Genomic DNA, 18,538 nt, shown 5'->3' with positions numbered 1-18,538 from the left:
CTAGTATATTCTGAGAGATTGCCAGGAATGAGGTGGGAGCTGGGGGGGGAAGGGGAGCCATATGGAAGAGCTGCTGTGGAGAGTTGACTGTAACTGAATGTAGTAATTTCTGGGCAACAATGAGAGCTTAGTTGAAATTAGATACATTAAATTGTTGTAGACCCAACCTACTGACTTTCCCTAGAAATGTTTCGTGTCCAGGGAGTTTAAGCAGAGAAAGCTTGTTTTGCATGATGTTAATTGTGATAAGGCTGAGGCAGGAATGAGAAGATAAAAATGACAAGGACATCATGTGGTGGCTAATAGTATATTCCCGACACGGCTTGGTATATTATTGACACAACAAGTGAACACAGAAAAGAGAGGATAAATTGAAGAAAAGAGAGAGTTCAGGACACACATGGATACCATTAGGATTAAAAACAAGTTAAGATCATGAAGAAATGGAAGGACCTGAAGTTAAGGTTAGAATGTGGATTTTCAGGGTTTAAGATCTTAGAAGCAGAGCAACAACAAGTAAAATGAAGTCTAGGGAGGACTTGTGGAGTGGAACTCTGCTTTAGGAAGTCCAGAAAGCAGTGAGGAAAGGCAGTGTAAGAATATGATCCAGTAGGTCAGTGAGAGTGGCCTGGCCCCAGGCCCCAGCCTGACCTACTCTCTAGTTAGGTGACCCCATGGAAGTCATAAGCCTTTCCACATCTGTTTTCTCATTGGAAAATGGGGGTCATGTTAGTGTCCAACTTTTAGAATTGTTGTGAGGACTAAATGGGATAATATATATAAAGTGTCTCATATCTGACACCTAATAAGGGTTCAAAGTATAGTTTTTATTAATATTTAGTGTTGCCTTCCTACATTGTCATGAATCATACATCAGTGTCTATCCTTGGGAGGATGACATGGTTTAAGGTGAAAAGGAAGACTATAAATTGAGCACTAAAGTCAATGAAGAAAATATCAGGTATTAGAGATAAGTGGATAATTGGGTAAGGAAGGTTAGAAAGCCCAACTAAAAATGCCTCCTACAAGAGAGATTGACTACCCCAAAACAAGAAATTCCCAGGTAGAACTGCTCCAAAGTTTAGTGCCACTGGCTTAATGATATCCTGAAAGACCTAGATTCTGTCTCTTCTTGTTAGGCTTCTTAGGCTGTTTTCCATCATGGCCCCAGTATCGGCAGCTTCGGTTTCAGGTATCTTTAGGAAATGAATTTGAGGGATCATTAGTGGATCTCTTTAGGATGTGAGGGGGTTAGCACCTATTGATTTCAGGTCGGGGAATAAGACAACAGAGAAGCGCCATTTCATATTTTGTTATGCAAATGATACTGCAATGAGCACCCTTGTAGATGCCTCATTCTACATGTGTATAGTATTTTCTAGGATGATTAGGGAGATACAGTATTCCAAAGAGGGCACATTTTATTTTATTTTATTAAAGATTTTATTTATTTATTTGACTGACAGAGAGCACAAGTAGGCAGAGAGGCAGGCAGAGGGAGAGGGAGAAGCAGATTCTCCACTGAGCAGGGAGCCTGACGTGGGGCTCGATCCCAGGACCCTGGGATTATGACCTGAGCCGAAGGCAGCCGCTTAACCAACTGAGCCACCCAGGAGCCCCGAAGAGGGCACATTTTAATGTTGTTGAATCTCACAGATGGCATTACTGCTTTACTCTTCGCTCTGATTAGTGGTATATAAAAGTAAAAATTCCCATACTTCTCATCCAAATTTTCATAAAATCAGACTTTTAGATATTTGCTAATTTGGCAGATGAAATTATATTTCATTGTTCTTTCAGTGTGCATTTTCCTGGTTACTAATGAAGTTGACCATCCTTTCAAATGTTTTCTGGGTCATTTGCACTTAATTTTCTATGAATTTCCTGTTAATAACTTTTGCTTGCTTTTCTGTTGGGTTGTTCATGTTTTCTCAATTTATAGAAATACTTTATATAGTCTGTATACTGCATAGAAATCCTTTGATTGCTATTTCTTTTTTTTTAAGTAGGTTCCATGCCCAGCATGGAGCCCAGTGTGGAGTCCAACATGGAGCCCAATGTGGAGCCCAATGTGGAACCCAACATGGGGCTCGAACTCACAAGCCCGAGGTCAAGACCTGAACGGAGATCAAGAGTTGGATGCTTAACCAACTGAGCCACCCAGGTACCCATGATTGCTATTTCTATCTTTTGTCTTTTCACTTTGTTGAGGGTGCCTATTGCAGGAAACAACTTCTCATTTGCACAGAACTTTTTGCACTCTTAGGTTCTTAGGCTGTTTTGCTGGCAGTAACTAGTTATTTCACCTTTAGGATCAACCCTGCCCAAAGTCAATCCAGGAAGCTCCCTGCACATTGTTACTTGAAGGGTAAGGAGAGAAAGACTCAACTGCTTAAACGTATTTCAACCCCTGAGTCTGATGCCATCAAAATTCCCCCCATGAGTCACTCCCAAGGGACTTTCTGGGAACTTGGATTTTAACTGAGCAAAAGGTGATATTATGCTGCTCAGACATATTAATCTATTAACATATTAACATTGATTGTGTTGTCTGGTTACAAGTTTCTGCCATTCATTTTTATTGGAGGGAGCAAGGTATAGAGGGAAAGTAAAGAACATCTGAAACACAGTGCCTGGCCCATTTATTGAAGCACTTTTATGGAGGGCTTCGACAGCGAGAGGCAGCATCAGGGCACATTTTCTCTTTGTCAGGCAAGGAGAAAGGAGAAAGACAAAAGGGAATACTCTCAAAACAAACTATGATTTTTTTTTTTCTCCCTTTAGCCAAAGTTCTTTTTGTCTTCTAATACTTGGGCTACTTGCTGATCAATATCAAAATGTGATAGTTCTCCACTGAAATTAGATGGCATTTTGATTATTCTCTTATTAAAGCAAACTTAAATAAGCAGTTCTACGATTATGACTTAATAGATTCTCTTGAATATGCCTCACAAAAGAGTTCTACGATAGAGAAAATAATTTGAGATTGAAAATGAGGGGACTACCAAAAAAGTGGCATAAAAGCTTTGTCTTTTGCCATGTTAACACATGCAAGAATTTATCCCATCCTTGTAAGTGGTTTTAGTCTCTGAGAGGAAAAATATTTAAAGAAAGCAGATGTTGATGAGTCAGATTTAAGCTCTTATAGTTTGAAACACATGTTTTATTTGTATATAGAGCTGTTGTTTGGAAGACGGTTGGCTGAAGTCCTCAACTAAAACCCTAAATGGTGGATTTTCCTGTGCTGTCAATACTGAAGAAGTTGAGACTAGAGGATCTCTAAGAACACTCCCAACTCTTATAACCTACACTTTTTTAATGAGCTTTATGCCTTTTTTGCTTTTACCCCTGTTATGTAGCCACCAGATAATATTGCCCCCAGACCCTTTTCTCCTCCGGCTACTTCTTTAAGTCACTGTTCAACCTTTAACACTGAGGAACTTAGGAAGAAAGAGAAACTTTCAAAGTGGGAGAATGAGAGCAATTCATTCACTGTTTAATAAATACTTACAGATTTCTTACCATGTGTTGGACTAACCACAAGTAGACAGACTAACCAAGTCATCATAAGCATGACTATAGATAAAGATCAGGAAGTTTCCCTGTAACAAAGGACTGAAGACCTGACCAAGGAGTCACAACAAGCTTCTCTCCGGAAGAACCAACACCTGAGCTGAGATCTGAGGAGGAATAGGGGTTACACAGTGAAAGAAGGTGGGTGAGCAAAAGCATTCACAGGGGTCCTGTAGCAGGAGGAAGCACAGTGTGTTCAGGAGCTTGGAGGCAAGGGGATACATCATCCCCTGAGATAGTTAGGAGAAAACAGACAGGACTTGGTAATGATTTGGATAACTGGCAAGAGTTCTCTCTCATATTACTTGCTACTCTCTTCCTCCCTCTTTCTTTCCTAGCAGAGAATACTTCAGCCAGGCATTGTTTTAGCACTATGTATTAACTCAACGATAGCCCAATGAGTATGTGGTAGAATACATGAACTCAGGACCCTACTTGAAAAACCTCCTCTTAGACCTTTTCTGCCCCTCGTATACTGAGCTATCCTTAAGATAGCAGACAGTTTTTGTAGGGACAAGCCCAGGGTTATTTGAGAAAAGAAACAAACAAAAAAGATAGGGGTATGCAAATGTGTTTTGCTCATGCTGAGTCCCAAGGCATGGGATTTAGGGAGAAAACTACTGAAAACCACAACCTATTCATGTGTTATTTATTTAATTGTGATGTATAGTATTTATCGAGTGCATATTGTACCAGGTACTGTTCTGAACACTTTCAAATACTAGTTTATTTAATCTTCACACCTACATTATTATTATGGCCATTTTACAAATGAGAAAACCAAGAGAAATCTCCAAAGAAGTACAGCTATTAGCAGTAATGGGAAGTGGGAGCAGATCCCACCACGGGGCAGTCTGTCTTCCAAGGCCACACCCTTAAGCACTAGGCATCACTTGCTCATTTGCATGACTGCCAAAGCCTTGCTACCTCCTAAAATTATTCTCTGCTTCCTTCTCTAAAAGACTGCCTTATTTACATTAGGGAAGAAAGATCCTCATGACAAACATAGTCACTGAATTAAGAGGAAAACAGGGAAACTCTGGTGGACCTCTCTGTAAGAACAATGACTGAAATTGCCTTTTCTTCAACAAATGAGAATATGGAAGTCATTTTGTGGCCAATGAACATAAAATACTTAAGATATGCACCAATCTACCATGTAACTCTAGATTCCTGAAATTGGTAGTATGAAAATAGCTCCAAGGCTGCTTCTGAGCAGGGATTATAGTTAATCCTACACCACTAAAGTAATTACAGTAGAAAAAAGAAGGACTATTTTCAATAAAGTTGCAGAATTTCTCTGATTTGCATTAAGCATTTGTCATTTTCTTGGCATATGTTTTTCCTTTCATCACCGAACTGTCTGAGAAACCACATGTTTCAAGTCTGCCTCACTCTCATTTGGGTTCAAATCAAATTCCACAGTGTTCTTTTGGAAGAAGGGGTTTCCCTGAAGTTGAAGAGTTTCCTCCACTTTTGTTGAGATCTAAAGAAGCAGGAATTTCAGTTCCTCTCATCACTTTAATCACTTTCTTGCTACTTTCTTCGTCGATCTTACTCCCTTCTGGCAGATAAAGCATTTCTGTTGTGTTTTCTACGTGCCAACCACTGTTCTAAGCACTGTACACTTACTAACTCAACAACACCCTATCAGTATATGGCAGAGTATATGGGTCTAAATGCAGAGAGGTTGGAAGTCAGCGCAGTGAAAGCATATAAAAGATCTCTTCTAAGTGCTTCTAGTCTCTCTGTAAATGAGAAACAGACTATACTCATTTTACAGATGAGGAACCTAAAGCACACAGAGAGCAAGCAGTTTGTTCAAGACCACATAGCTGCAAAGTGGCAGAACCATGATTCAGATCCTAGCAGTCTGACTGCAGAGTCCATGACTCTTAGACTCACACGCTACCGCAAAACTCCTCCTTGGTTAAATTCAACTCTGTACTTCCCCCTGCCTGTCCTTGGGAAGTTGAACATAATTGAACAAAAATGATCATGCTGATTGTTCTCCTTTCACATTCAGGCCTTGGCATAGCCCTAAAAGCCTGCTTTACTTTCCACGTCAGTTCATTTGTGGATCATTTCATACCTTCTCGCTCTTCAAACCTTTGCTGCCACTTCTCCAATCTTCACTCTGCTGAGGACTTATTTCCCATTTCATTGAGAAGAAAGAAACAATCAGAAGAGAACTTCCATGTGCTCCCACCAACACATCTACTGATCTACTTGCATTGGGCCCCATGGATGCTGCCTGACCTTTTACTGTGGGTGAATGTCTATGCTCCTATCTAAATCCAATAGCTTCTTATTGTGCACTGAACCCCATTTCCTTACCTTCTCTAGGATTGGGTTCTTTCAAATTTATCCTCTTTACTGTATCAATTTTCATACCTACTAAGTTATTCCCATCAGTATATAGATACTCTATAATATCTCCTATATTAAAAACAAAAGCAGACTTTCTGGGTTTCAGGTCGGGCCTGGAAAGAGGTAGGTAACTGGGGCACCTGGGAGGCTCAGTCAGTTAAGCATCTGCCTTCTGCTCAGGTCATGATCTTGAGGTCCTGGGATCCAGCAGTCTCCCTGCTCAGGGGGAAATCTGCTTATCCCTCTTCCTCCGGCCCCTCCTCCGCCCCTGCTCCCGCCCCCACCCCATCATGTGCCTGCATGGCTCATGCGCGTCCTCTCACTCTCTCTCTCTCAAATAAATAAAATCTTTTTTTTTAAAGAGGTAGGGCGCCTGGGTGGCTCAGATGGTTAAGCGTCTGCCTTCGGCTCAGGTCATGATCCCAGAGTCCTGGGATCGAGTCCTACATCGGGCTCCCTGCTCCTTGGGAGCCTGCTTCTCCCTCTGCCTCTCTCTCTCTCTCTCTCTGTCTCTCATGAATAAATAAATAAAATCTTAAGGGGCGCCTGAGTGGCTCAGTTGGTTAAGCGACTGCCTTCGGCTCAGGTCATGATCCCAGGGTCCTGGGATCGAGTCCCACATCGGGCTCCCGGCTCAGCGGGGAGCCTGCTTCTCCCTCTAACCCTCTCCTCTCTCATGCTGTTTCTCTCTCGCTCGCTCTCTAATAAATAAATAAATAAAATCTTTTAAAAAAAAAAAGAGGTAGGTAATTATCAGTCTGTCCACAAAATAAGTAAAAAGCTGAACAAATTAAAAAATCAATAATTTTTCTTAGATCCACCAGAGAAGCAAGGTCATAGGCAAACCACTGCCTCCAAATTTGAGAGACAGACAGGCAAATATAGAAAGTAACAACTTACTGGAGCAGAAACCTGCATAAGAACCATTGTTGCAATAGGAAAACCTGAATTGTAATTGATGAATTACTGGAGGCCCGGTATGGACAAGTCTGAGAGTTAAAAACTCCAGAGAGACTCAGTCCTCAGAGCCCCCCACAATTTTGTGAGTTTTATCTCTAGAAACTTGACTTGGTTCTCACAGTGAGTATCAGAGAAAAATCTGTTTGTGCTTCTGGCAGGGGTAAGAGAAAAGAGACTATTTTGCAAGACCATTCTCTTTTTAACAAGGCCTGCCCACAAGAGAAACTATTTTATAACCTAAGATACTGAGATTTTATCAGAAGGGAAATACCCAGTTCCAGCTAGCTCTAGCCTTCTCCTCAAGCTGGGAGAAGAGAAGTAGCCCACTCCAGCCCCCATTAGCCATCCTGTCCCACGGAGGGGGCAGCAAACACTGAGATGCATTTGTGGAATTCGCAATTTAGAGTGACTTACAAAAGACTGAGACCTAATAGGACTATAGAACCCTTTCCCTGCCCCCACACCTTACTACCACATTACTAAAGGCCTATTTACCACAGTTAACTTTACCTAGTATATCATGTCTGGCCATCAAGGAAAAATTTAAAAGCATATTAAAAGGCAAAAAAATACTGTTTGAAGAGACAGCATGTGTTAGAACTAGACTCAGATATCTTAGGGATGTGGGAATTATCAGACCAGGAGCTTAAAGCAATTACGTTTAACATGCTAAGAGCTCTAATGGATAAAGCAGATAGTATGCAAAAAGAGATGGGCAATGTAAGCAGAGAGGTGGAAATTCTAAGAAAGAAAAAATAGAAATACTAGAGATCAAAAAAGCTGTAACAGAAATGAAGAATGCCTTCAATGTGCTTATTGGTAGACTGGATACAGCTGAGAAAAGAATCTCTGAGCTTGAGGAGATCTTAATGGAAACCTCCAAAACTGAAAAACAAAGAGAAAAAAAAAAAAGATTGTAGGGAAGAAAACAAAACAGAGAACAAAATATCCAAGAACTGTGGGACAATTATAAAAGGTGGAATCTATACATAATGGGAATACTAGAAGGAGGAGAAAAAGATAAATGAAAGAGAGAATATCACTACAGATTTCACAGACATTTAAAGGATAATTACACCCTTCGCAAAAACTCAAAATGGATTATAGACCAAAATGTAAAACACAAAATCATAAAACTCCTAGAAGATAATACAGGAGAAAACCTGGGTGACCTTAGGTATGGTGATGATTTTTTAGATACAACACCAAAGGCATGACTCATGAAAGAAAAAATCGGTAAGGTGGACTTCATTAAAATTAAGCACTTCTACTTTGCAAAAGACAATATCAAGAGAATGAGAAAACAAGGCTCAGGGTAGGAGAAAATATTTCCAAAACATATCTGATAAAGGACTGTTTTCCAAAATACACAAAGAATACTTAAAACTCAACTATAAGAAAATCAAGAACGGCATTAAAAACAGAGTCAAAGACCTGAACACTCAATCAAAGAAAATATAGATGGCAAATAAGCATATAAAAAGATGCTCAACATCATATGTCACTAGGGAATTGTGAATTGAAATAATGAGAAGACACTATACACCTCACAGAATGGTCAAAATCCAGAACAAATACCAAAAGCTGGTGAGGATGTGGAGGAATAGGAATTGTCATTGCTGGTAGGAATGCAAAATGATACTTTGGAAGACAGTTTGACTATTTCTTACCACACTAAACATATCTTATCATAATATCCAGCAATTATACTCCTTGGTATTTACTCAAACAAGTGGAAAAGTTATACCCACACAAAAACTTGCACATAAAGATGTTTATAGCAGCTTTATTCATAATGGCCCAAATGTGGAAGCAATCAAGATGTCCTTCAGTGGTACACCCAGACAATGGAATATTACTCAGTGCTATAAAGAAATGAGTTACTGAGCCATGAAAAGACACAGAGGAACTTTAAGTACATATTACTAAGTGAAAGAAGCCAACTGGGAAAGGCTACATACTGTATGATTCTAACTATGTGACCTTCTAAGAAAAGGCAAAACTATGGAGACAATAAAAAGATCAGTTGTTTCGGGGGTGGGGAGGTGGGGTGGAGGTTGGGGATATGAATAGGCAGAGTACAGAGGATTTTTAGAGAATTTGGTTCTGGGAAAGTCAAACTATGGAGAAAGTAAAAGGATCAATGGTTGCTAGGGTTTGGGAGAGAAGAAGATGAACAAGTGAGCATAGGATGTTTAGGTCAGTGAATCTATTAGGTAGGACACTATAATGGTGGATATGTGTCTAAGCCCATACAATGTACAATACCAAGAGTAACCCCAATGTAAACTATGAACTTAGAGTGATAATGAAATGTCAATATAGGTTCATCAACTATAATAAATGTACCAATCTGATGTGGGGTTTTGATAGTTGGGAGGGCTCTATATGTGTGTCCTCAGTGGGTATGTGGGAAACCTCTGGCCCTTCTGCTCAATTTTGCCATAAAGGGAAGCTCATCTAAAAAATAAAGTAATTTAAAAACAAAGCAAAACAAAAACAAAACAAATAGAAACAAAACAAAGAACCTCCCTGGACCTCACATTCCCTTCCAGCTGCCACCTCACTTATCTGCTCCCTTTTAGAGGAAAATGCCTTACAAGAGCTGCCTGTGCTCACTATTTCCCCTCTTCCCTTCTCTGGAATCTATTCGTACCCAGCTTTTGCCCTCACTACTGCACCAAAATGTGATGAGTTCTCAGTCCTCATCTTCCTTGAAATATGAGTAGCTTTTGACACAGTGATCATTTCAGTTTTTTTGATAGACTTACTTCACTTGGCTCCTGGGTTTAATATTCTCCTCCTTCCTTATGGGCCACTCTTTCTTAATCTCCTTTGCTAGTTTCCCCTCCTATTCCTAAATGCTAATCACGGGAGTGGGCTGAGCTCACTTTGGTCTTCTTTTCTGTATCTATACTTACTCTCTTGGTGATTTCATCAAGACTCATGGTTTTAATTACTATGGATAACTGAGAATGTCTCAATTCATAACACCCAATTTATGGGGCTGTGGGGAGAATTAAGTAAGTTAATATCTACAAGGCACTTAAATCTGTGTCTGGAACAGAGTAAGAACTTCTTATATAATCAGCTAGAAACTTGCTAGCTGTCTAATAGGCATCATAAATGTTACATATTCAAAACCAAATTTCCAATTTTTCTCTTTTGGGTTCCCCCTCCTGTAGACTTTTCCAAACATCAATTACTTCCTATCATATTCATCATCCAGTCTATGAGAAAATTTTGGTGGTTCTACCTTCAAAATATATTCAGGACCCAACTCTTCCCATTCTCATCACTATATCCTTGCCCAAGGTACAATCATCACCTTCCACCTACTCTATTGCAAATTTACTGACCAGTCTCCCTGCTTTCTCTTATCTCCCTTTGGTCTAGTTCAACACAGCAACCAAAGTGCTCCTCTTAAAATGTAAGTCAGATCATGTCTCTCTTTTGTTCTAAATCCTCCAAGGGCTGTACATCTTACTCAGGGCAAAAGGTTAGATTAATTGGCCTTGTGCTCCTCTGATTTCATCTCTTATCACTCTCTGTGTAGGTCACTCTATACTTCAGCACATTAGCCTCCTTGCTGTTTCCCAGCTATACCAAATATATTCCTCCCTCCATTACTTTTGCATTGGATTTCCCTCTGCCTGGAATATCCTTCCTCCAGATAATCTGCTCAAATGTCTGCTCATCCCTTCTTGCCTTCTGTAGTATCTCCCTCAAAAAATTTTCCTCTCTCTTGCAGTATCATGGCCACCAGGAGAGGACCTAGCCTGTAGATTAAGTTAAAACTTCAAAACCATGTTCTTGATGATATCTTTTGAGCATCTAGATCAAGCCTTGCCTAATGACAGCTGTAACCTTGGACTGTTATATGAGGCAAACATGCCCTTTAGAGCTTATTACCATTTCTGGCAAACAATTTGGAAGGCAATGGATGTGAAAAATATCATTATTAGTATAGTTTAATCGTAATTTATTATTGTTCATATTTTAATGCGGTAGAATTGCATAATGATGAGTATTAGCAAAAAGAAAATTGAATTTGTGTAAATAAAGGATGGAGAAATGTATTGCTTAATCTTTTCTTCTAAGACATTATTATGTTGTACAACATGAAGAGAAAAGAGAAAAGACAGGGGAAGGAGACAAAGGGAAGGGAGCTGACAGCTATAAATTCTTAGGCCTTGTGCTAAGTGCTTCACATGCATTTTCTTCTTCAAAACTCAGCATCCCCAGAGCAAACATTTTCTTCCACACTCTACAGATGAGGAAGGGCATAAGGTTAAGGTCATCTGGCTATTAAGGGGAGTATTGAGCACTTGTGACTAGGGCTATGTTACTCCCAAACCTATCCTTTTGCCATTTTCACCATGCTGGGTTTGGTCTTTAAATCTTTCTACAATAAATAAGTACTATTTATTGAGTCAGTGAGTGAAGCCAAAAACCAAGTGGAGAAAAAAATTCTTTTCAGTCTGCAAATGTCAAGGGTGATAATATGTGGCTGTGTTCTTACCATTGAGCTTAAAATCTTGTAACTCAGGCTTTTGTAAAAATATGAGGAACAGAAGAAATTTTCCGTCAGCACTTTTAATGAATTAAAGATTGGTAAAATGTTACTGCATATAGGGACAATAACCCACCTATTTCTTGGAACTCATTCTATGAGGGAGAAAGATATGAATTAACCACAAATAGAAAAATCAGCTCATCTGTTTTTTATCAGATGCAGTCAAATTTAGTATCTAGGGAAAGAGTTGGTTTAAGAGTCCCCCTGAACTTGCTTTTTAGTGAACAAGAATTTTTGAATAGTGTTTTGTCTAAGAAATTATGATTATTCACTGTTCTATTGTGGGCTTAAAGTGTATCACATGAGAAACATTTCGAGGAGGATAATTTGATATCTGTCCCAAGAGAAATTAACTTCAAACTACCGTAAGATATCAGGTTAAGTCACTCAAGTAACATTATTTATTAAGTGCCTATTTGTGCTTTGAACTCTGTTGGATACTATGTACAAAAAGAGCATGGTGTACTCAAACTAGTCCATAGCCTCTAGAAATCCTCGAGGGGCCCCTTCTTTTGTGAGTTCCCAGGCAATGCAAAGGCTGTTTGGGATGAGCTATATCCTGGGCACAAAGCAGGCATTTAAATTGGCCAGCTCACCTCCTTCATGGAGTAGGAGACCTGAAATAAGGGCAGGGTATTCTTTCAAAATCCTTTGCATGACCAACCTACAATTAATCCTTTAAGTGTCTTCTCAATTAATCTGTCTTGCACATAAATTACTTTTATTGCTATTCTTTGACTCTATGCCAAAATACTTTACATATTCCCAGTACTGAGATATGGACAAATGGACACAAAAATTTTCCAATAATTCTTATGAAAACATATATTTTTTAAAAAATCATCATTTGGGGTTTTCATTGGGAGAGCTTCCCTACAAGGTTTATTGTTGATACTCTAGCCATGTCAGTTTGGTATCTACTTTTCCTGTTCGATCCAATGTTTAGTTCATTTGTTGTTGAAAATGTCCTCACTCCCATTAACATTTTGTGCTGTGCCAATTAAAAGAAGTTTTTAATCTATACAACATTTTTTTTGTGTGCTCTCTCAAGAATTTGTAACGGCAGCCAATCTCCATTTAGGGCCACCAGTGTGCTACCATGCTTTCCTTTTATATAACAGGGAAGTTGTTCATGGTGTTATATCATACAGTTAAGATATTCCAAGAAAAAGTGTATTCAAGTCCAAATTAGCCACACCTTTTAATACACATATGCAGCAGTGTCTGTACATGGATGGGAAAACCACTTGGCAAATAAAACTACAACACAGCTGGGGGCGGAGAGGGATGACACATTGGCTATGAATTTTCACTTCTGACGCCAAGAGGGCCCTTACGCCTGCCCTTTTGTGTTTTTTTTTTTAAAGATTTTTTATTTATTTATTTGACAGAGAGAGACACAGCAAGAGAGGGAACACAAGCAGGGGGAGTGGGAAAGGGAGAAGCAGGCTTCCCGAGGAGCAGGGAGCCGGATGCGGGGCTTGATCCCAGGACCCCGGGATCATGACCTGAGCCAAAGGCAGACGCTTAACCGACTGAGCCACCCAGGCGCCCCATGCCTGCCCTTTTGTATTCTTCAATCCACTCTGGGCTTCTGAGGGCCCAGATTCAAGAAACCCTTATTAGTGGGGGTTACCATGCCTTGCTTATATGGTTTCTGGAGATTGGGTGAGGCACCTATGATTGTTGTGAATGTGTTCAGGCATGAGGCAGTTTTCAGGGATCCTAAGAAGTGAGAAATCATGACTACCAGGTAATCTTATTCTTTCTTCTTTATCCAGTTATCCACAAACTTTGTCAGTTTGTGGTCAGTGGACAAGGTGGAGGAATGTAAGGAGAGAGAAACATGTCTTTTATGTTCAAACATGGGACTCCAAAACATTTTTATAATAATACCTTCCAGTTTAGTGGGAAATATGAAGCTCTCACATGTTACTTTACTATTTTTTTTAGAAAGAAAAACCTAAGGTAATGGTTGAAAGACCTTCACAGTTGATAGAAATTAACTTGAAATTGAAGTCAACTCTGGAAATAAGAATTTTTTCATTTTAATGTTGAATATATGAAATAACTCAAGAATAAATTTTGTATTTTCACACTGGACATTGTTTCAAAATTTTCATTTATCAAGTTAATTGGACAGTTCTGTTTAATTCTTTTTTCTGGGTCATCTAATTCAATAAATATAAGAGAATTTGATCAATGTAGTTAAATCAAATCTAATTTATGCTTTATAAATGGGTTAATGTCTACTGAATTATAACATATTAGACTGAAGCATTAATAACAACTATGTTTAAAAGCTATTGCTGAGTAATTCATTAAGGACTGGAGGAAGCTAGAGTGGGCGAGATATGGAAGGAAGGGGAAAAGTCCTCATTTTGGAGATCAGAATCTGACCCTTTTTGATGGTGTAATATAGTCAAGTAAAATTAACGTGGCTACTGCTTGGGTTTGATGAAACTGACTGCTTAAGGTCACCATCTCTGGCCACATTCAGGACTCAGTAAGCAGCAAGGCCTTTTTAGCCATTTTAAGAAAGGAGCTGAATTCAAACAATGAATCATGGAACACTTCATCTAAAACTAATGATGTAATGTATGGGGATTAACATAAGAATAAAAAAAAAGGTAAAAAAGAAACGAGCTGATTAACTCTTTGCTGTGTGTGCTCTTTCTCAAACCATCTCACGAATGAGCTTTCTGCAGTCTTCATTCTCCTGCACAAGCTAACTCAGGACTTCAAATCTTACTTTCTGGCCTTAACTAAAGATCAGCAGTACTAGATTGACTTAAGTCATTAAAAGCCTTAGAAGAATCCAAGAATTTGATTATTTTGGAAAAAATACCAAACCTAGAATATTCTTTTACTTTCGGCAATGTCATTTGACTGTGAAACTTGCTTTTGGATTTTTAAGACTCTACATCTTAACTATGTGGTTTTTTTGTTTTTGTTTTTTTTAACCTATGATTTTCTTATGCCTAGAATGTTTCCAGCCATGAAATCAGAGATCTCTCATGACTCCACCTCTCCTCTGATTAAACCGAACTATGAGCCCTACTTACTCATGTTTCTGTCCCTCTGCCTTCAAGATTTAGTTAAAGTATTATTTTCTGTGGGATACCTTCTTGGTCCTCCCTGTTTTGAGTTAGGTGTTCCCTTCACACACTCTCAGAGCACACGTGCATATCTCTGTGACACTATTATTAAATTCATCCATTTATTTTCCATCTTCCCCAGTGGACTAGTGCCTTGTGAAGAGTTTTGTTTTGTTTAATTTAACTTCTGTTATCCCTAAAGCCTAGTAAAGTGCTCGCACATGGTACTTGCACAGCAAGTGTTTGTTGAATAAATGAAAAAGTTGAGATGCTTAACAAAGGAACAAAATTGTGGGGATGTGACTTATTTTTTTTTCCTCCAAGCTTGACTGAACTAGTCATTGCTAAGTAAACACAGCACCCAGATGGTCAGTTTCTATACTGATTCCTCCTCCTCTAATGATTTCAAGTGAATTACTGAGCAGTTAATGCTATATATAACAATAGCACATTATTAATGAGGATGTTTTGGTCATTCTGATTAAAAAGTTCTAGTTATAAAGATGATTGTGAGGATAATGTTACACTGAAAAGAAGGGAATGACTAGATCCAAAAAATGGAACGAATGGATTCATTAAATGGCTAAGATTTTGCCTTCGAAGTTCACTGGTATCATTGCATCATCATTTGGGTTCCAGGGTTCAGTATTCATTCTGAATGGATCTGCTGTGTTTTGGCCCAATTAATTCATCTTGCAGATCCACTGTCCAGAAGTGAGTAGTTGAATAGACTCAGATATTCTTCTAATTAAATCACAGTAATGTTGATTTTTATCTTGATAATCACAATAGCCCCATAGTATACTAGCTGAGGTTAAAAATAAAGAACTATTCATAAAATAATGCCCAAAAGGCTGACTGATATTTAATTCTGCTTCTGACACTTAGTGGCTATTTGACCTTGGGAAATTTTCTTTTTTCTTTTTTTTTTAAGATTTATTTATTTATTTGAGAGAGAGAGAGCATGATTGGGAGCAGTAGAGGGACAGGGAGAGAGAATCTCAAGCAGACTCCCCACTGAGCATGGGGCTCCATCTCAGGACCCTGAGATCATGACCTCAGCTGAAACCAGGAGTTGGATGCTCAACTGACTCTGCTACCCAGGCGCCCCAGGGGCATTTTCTTAACCTCTCTGGGACTCATTTGCTTTTTATGGAACAGAGGGATAAGAGTACTCAGCTCACAGAGTTCTTGTGAGGAATACATGAGATTAGCATGCAAAGAATTTAGCAGAATGCCTGGTATACAGTAAGTGCTCAATAGATATAAAGTGCTATCATCATCATCATTACTACTACTGCTTCTATGTGTGAGTGTTATCATGTGAGTGTTGTTCCTTCTCAACTCTACAGGGTTTGAACCCCAAGTAGAGGAAAATCACATCTAAATTTAGTAATTAAAAAAATGCAAATAGGTTAAAAAAATCCTTCACAGTACCTTTAAGTATCTAGTAAACAATTCTAATATCTTGTTTTTATAATTATAATGTATTTATAATAAAATATAAATCTAAATATTCATTTATATACATACTTTATAAATATTTTAGGAATTTAGGCATAGTCTCATAAAAAGGAAACTTTGTGCCACTTAACCTATTGATATGATGTGAACATAGGGTTTTGTTTCGTTTTGTTTTTTTAATCTCTACACCCAACATGGGACTCAAACTCATGACTCTGGGATCAAGAGTCACATACTTTTCTGACTGAGCCAGCCAAGCACCCTGAAAATAGTTTTTAAGACAAGAAAATACTTATTTCAATTGATGCAGAATAAGCATTTGACATAAATCAATACCCTTTCATGATAAAAATGAGGAATAAAAGGAAAGTATTTCAACATATTAAAAGCCATGTATGAAAGATCCACAGTTAACATCATACTCAAACATGAAAGACTAAAGACTTTTCTTCTAAAAAGAACAAGGCAAAGATGCCCACTCTTGACGCTACTGTTCAATATGGTACTGGATGTCCAGCCAGGGCAATTGGACAAGAAAAGTAAATAAGAGGAATCCAAATTGTAAATTTGTAAAATTGTAAAGCAGGAGGCATCTCTGTTCTCAAATGACATGTAGAAATGCATGTATATGTAGAAAATCCTAAATAGTTCACACAAAAAATTGTTAAAACTAAAAAACTATTTTAGCAAAGTTGTAGGATACAAAATCAACATGCAAAATTCAGTTGCATTTCTATACACTAATGATGACCAATCTGAAGAGGAAATTAAGAAAAAGTCCCATTTATAAGAGCATCGAAAAGGATAAAATCTTAGGAATAAACTTAAGGGGGAGAAAGACTTATATAGTGAAAAACTATAAAACATTGCTAAAATAAATTGAAGGAGATAGCAAAAAAGTGGAAAAATTTGGAAGACTTACCATTGTTAAAATGTCCATACTACCCAAAGAATCTGCAGATTTAGGAAATCCTTACCAAAATCCCAACAATATCCTTTGAAGAAATAGAAAAAAAACTAAAATTTACATGTAATCCCAGGGGACCTTGACTAGCCAAAACAATCGAAAAGAACAAAGTTAGAGTCGTCACACCTCCTTACTTCAAGATATACTACAAAGCAACAGTAATGGTATATACATACAATGGAATATGATACAGCCTTTAAAGAGAAGAAAATACTGTCACATGCTACAACAGTGATGAACCTGGAGGACGTTAAGCTAAGAGAAATAAGCCAGTCAGAAAAAGATCATTTACTGTATAATTCCACTCATAAGAAGTACCAGAAGTAGCCAAAATCATAGAAACAGAAAGTAGAAAGGTAGCTTCCCAGGGCTTGGGTCAGGGAAAAGGAGAAAGGGGAAATTAGTGTTTTAGTTTTGCAAGATGAAAAAGTTCTAGAGATTTGTTGAACAACAATGTGAATATACTTAATACCACTGAGCTGTTACACTTAAAAATGGTTAAGATGGTAAATTTAATGTTATGTGGGGTTTTTTTGCTATATACACACAGACATAAATCTGAAAGTCAAGGGTCTCTGTAACTACACTTCCTCCCTACTATGATTATACTACATAAATACCATAATACAAAGACAACTACTATTAACAGGTACATAGCTTCAACACCTTTTTTTTTTTAACAAGATACACACATTACACCTATACACACTTTTCAATAGAGTTCTCATACTTGCCTTTTTTTTTAATAGTCAACATAGTATCATGGTCCTCTTTCCATGTCAGTATGTGGAAAAATCTACTTCATTCTTTTTTTTTTTTTTTTTTAAGATTTTATTTTTAAGTAATCTACACCCAGCATGGGGCTTCAACTCAAGACTCTCTATTGAATGAGCCAGCCTGGTGCCCCTCTACCTCATTCTTTTAAACAGCTGCATAGTACTTCATTGTATGGATGTGCCATATTTGACAAATGTAGAACCATAGGTCTCAGAGACTATTAACAAAGGAATGAGCACTTTAATGATAAAAATTTTAATAATAAATAAATATTCATTGCCTAAAAGCACAGCACTGGAGGGGGGAGCACTAAAATTAATGAGAGTTCCTGTCCTCAAGCAAATAATACTCTATTATGGAAGCAAAGATATATACATTAATCAACAAAGTAGAAAGATTGGAATGTGAATTTTAGACCACCAATTTGGGGGAATCAAAGGTGATTTCAAGGGAATGTGTCTTCAGAATATTCAAGGTTAGGAAGGATTTAGGAATGTGGAGATTGGGAGACTAGAGAAGAGCAAGAGAATACTTCACAAAGTAGGAACAGGTAGATAAGACATACAAAATTACAATACAATAACATAATAGCTATCAATTCCTCAGCACTTATGTACTAAGTACTTGGTAGCAAGTACTAAGTACCTACGTACCAAGCTACATTCTTTACATACAATACCGTATTTTAGCCTCACAACTGAGGACTATTTTATTCCTATTTTACTATTTTAACTCAGGATCAAGAAAGGTAAG

At 38.1% G+C, this 18,538-nt stretch overlaps 1 long non-coding RNA gene across 2 annotated transcripts in view; it reads left to right on the top strand.

The window, feature by feature from the left end:
- Window positions 1-18,538, top strand: part of LOC135363901 (uncharacterized) — an 89,140-nt gene that overhangs the window by 39,339 nt on the left and 31,263 nt on the right. Inside the window, exons 2-3 of one of the 2 annotated variants that reach the window (XR_010410244.1) lie at window positions 2,010-2,164; window positions 3,178-11,201. This is a non-coding gene — a long non-coding RNA (uncharacterized LOC135363901). Of the gene's footprint in view, window positions 1-2,009; window positions 2,165-3,177; window positions 11,202-18,538 lie in introns of those variants that run through there. The other variant, XR_010410243.1, reaches the window with a different exon arrangement.

This window comes from Mirounga angustirostris, unplaced genomic scaffold (assembly GCF_029215605.1).
Source record: "Mirounga angustirostris isolate CCGP_5_RB_7025 unplaced genomic scaffold, mMirAng1.0.hap1 SCAF_3, whole genome shotgun sequence".
In the NCBI taxonomy this organism is placed as follows: domain Eukaryota; kingdom Metazoa; phylum Chordata; class Mammalia; order Carnivora; family Phocidae; genus Mirounga; species Mirounga angustirostris.
Note: the sequence above shows the minus strand (reverse complement) of the source record. Positions and strands in the feature narration are given on the sequence as shown.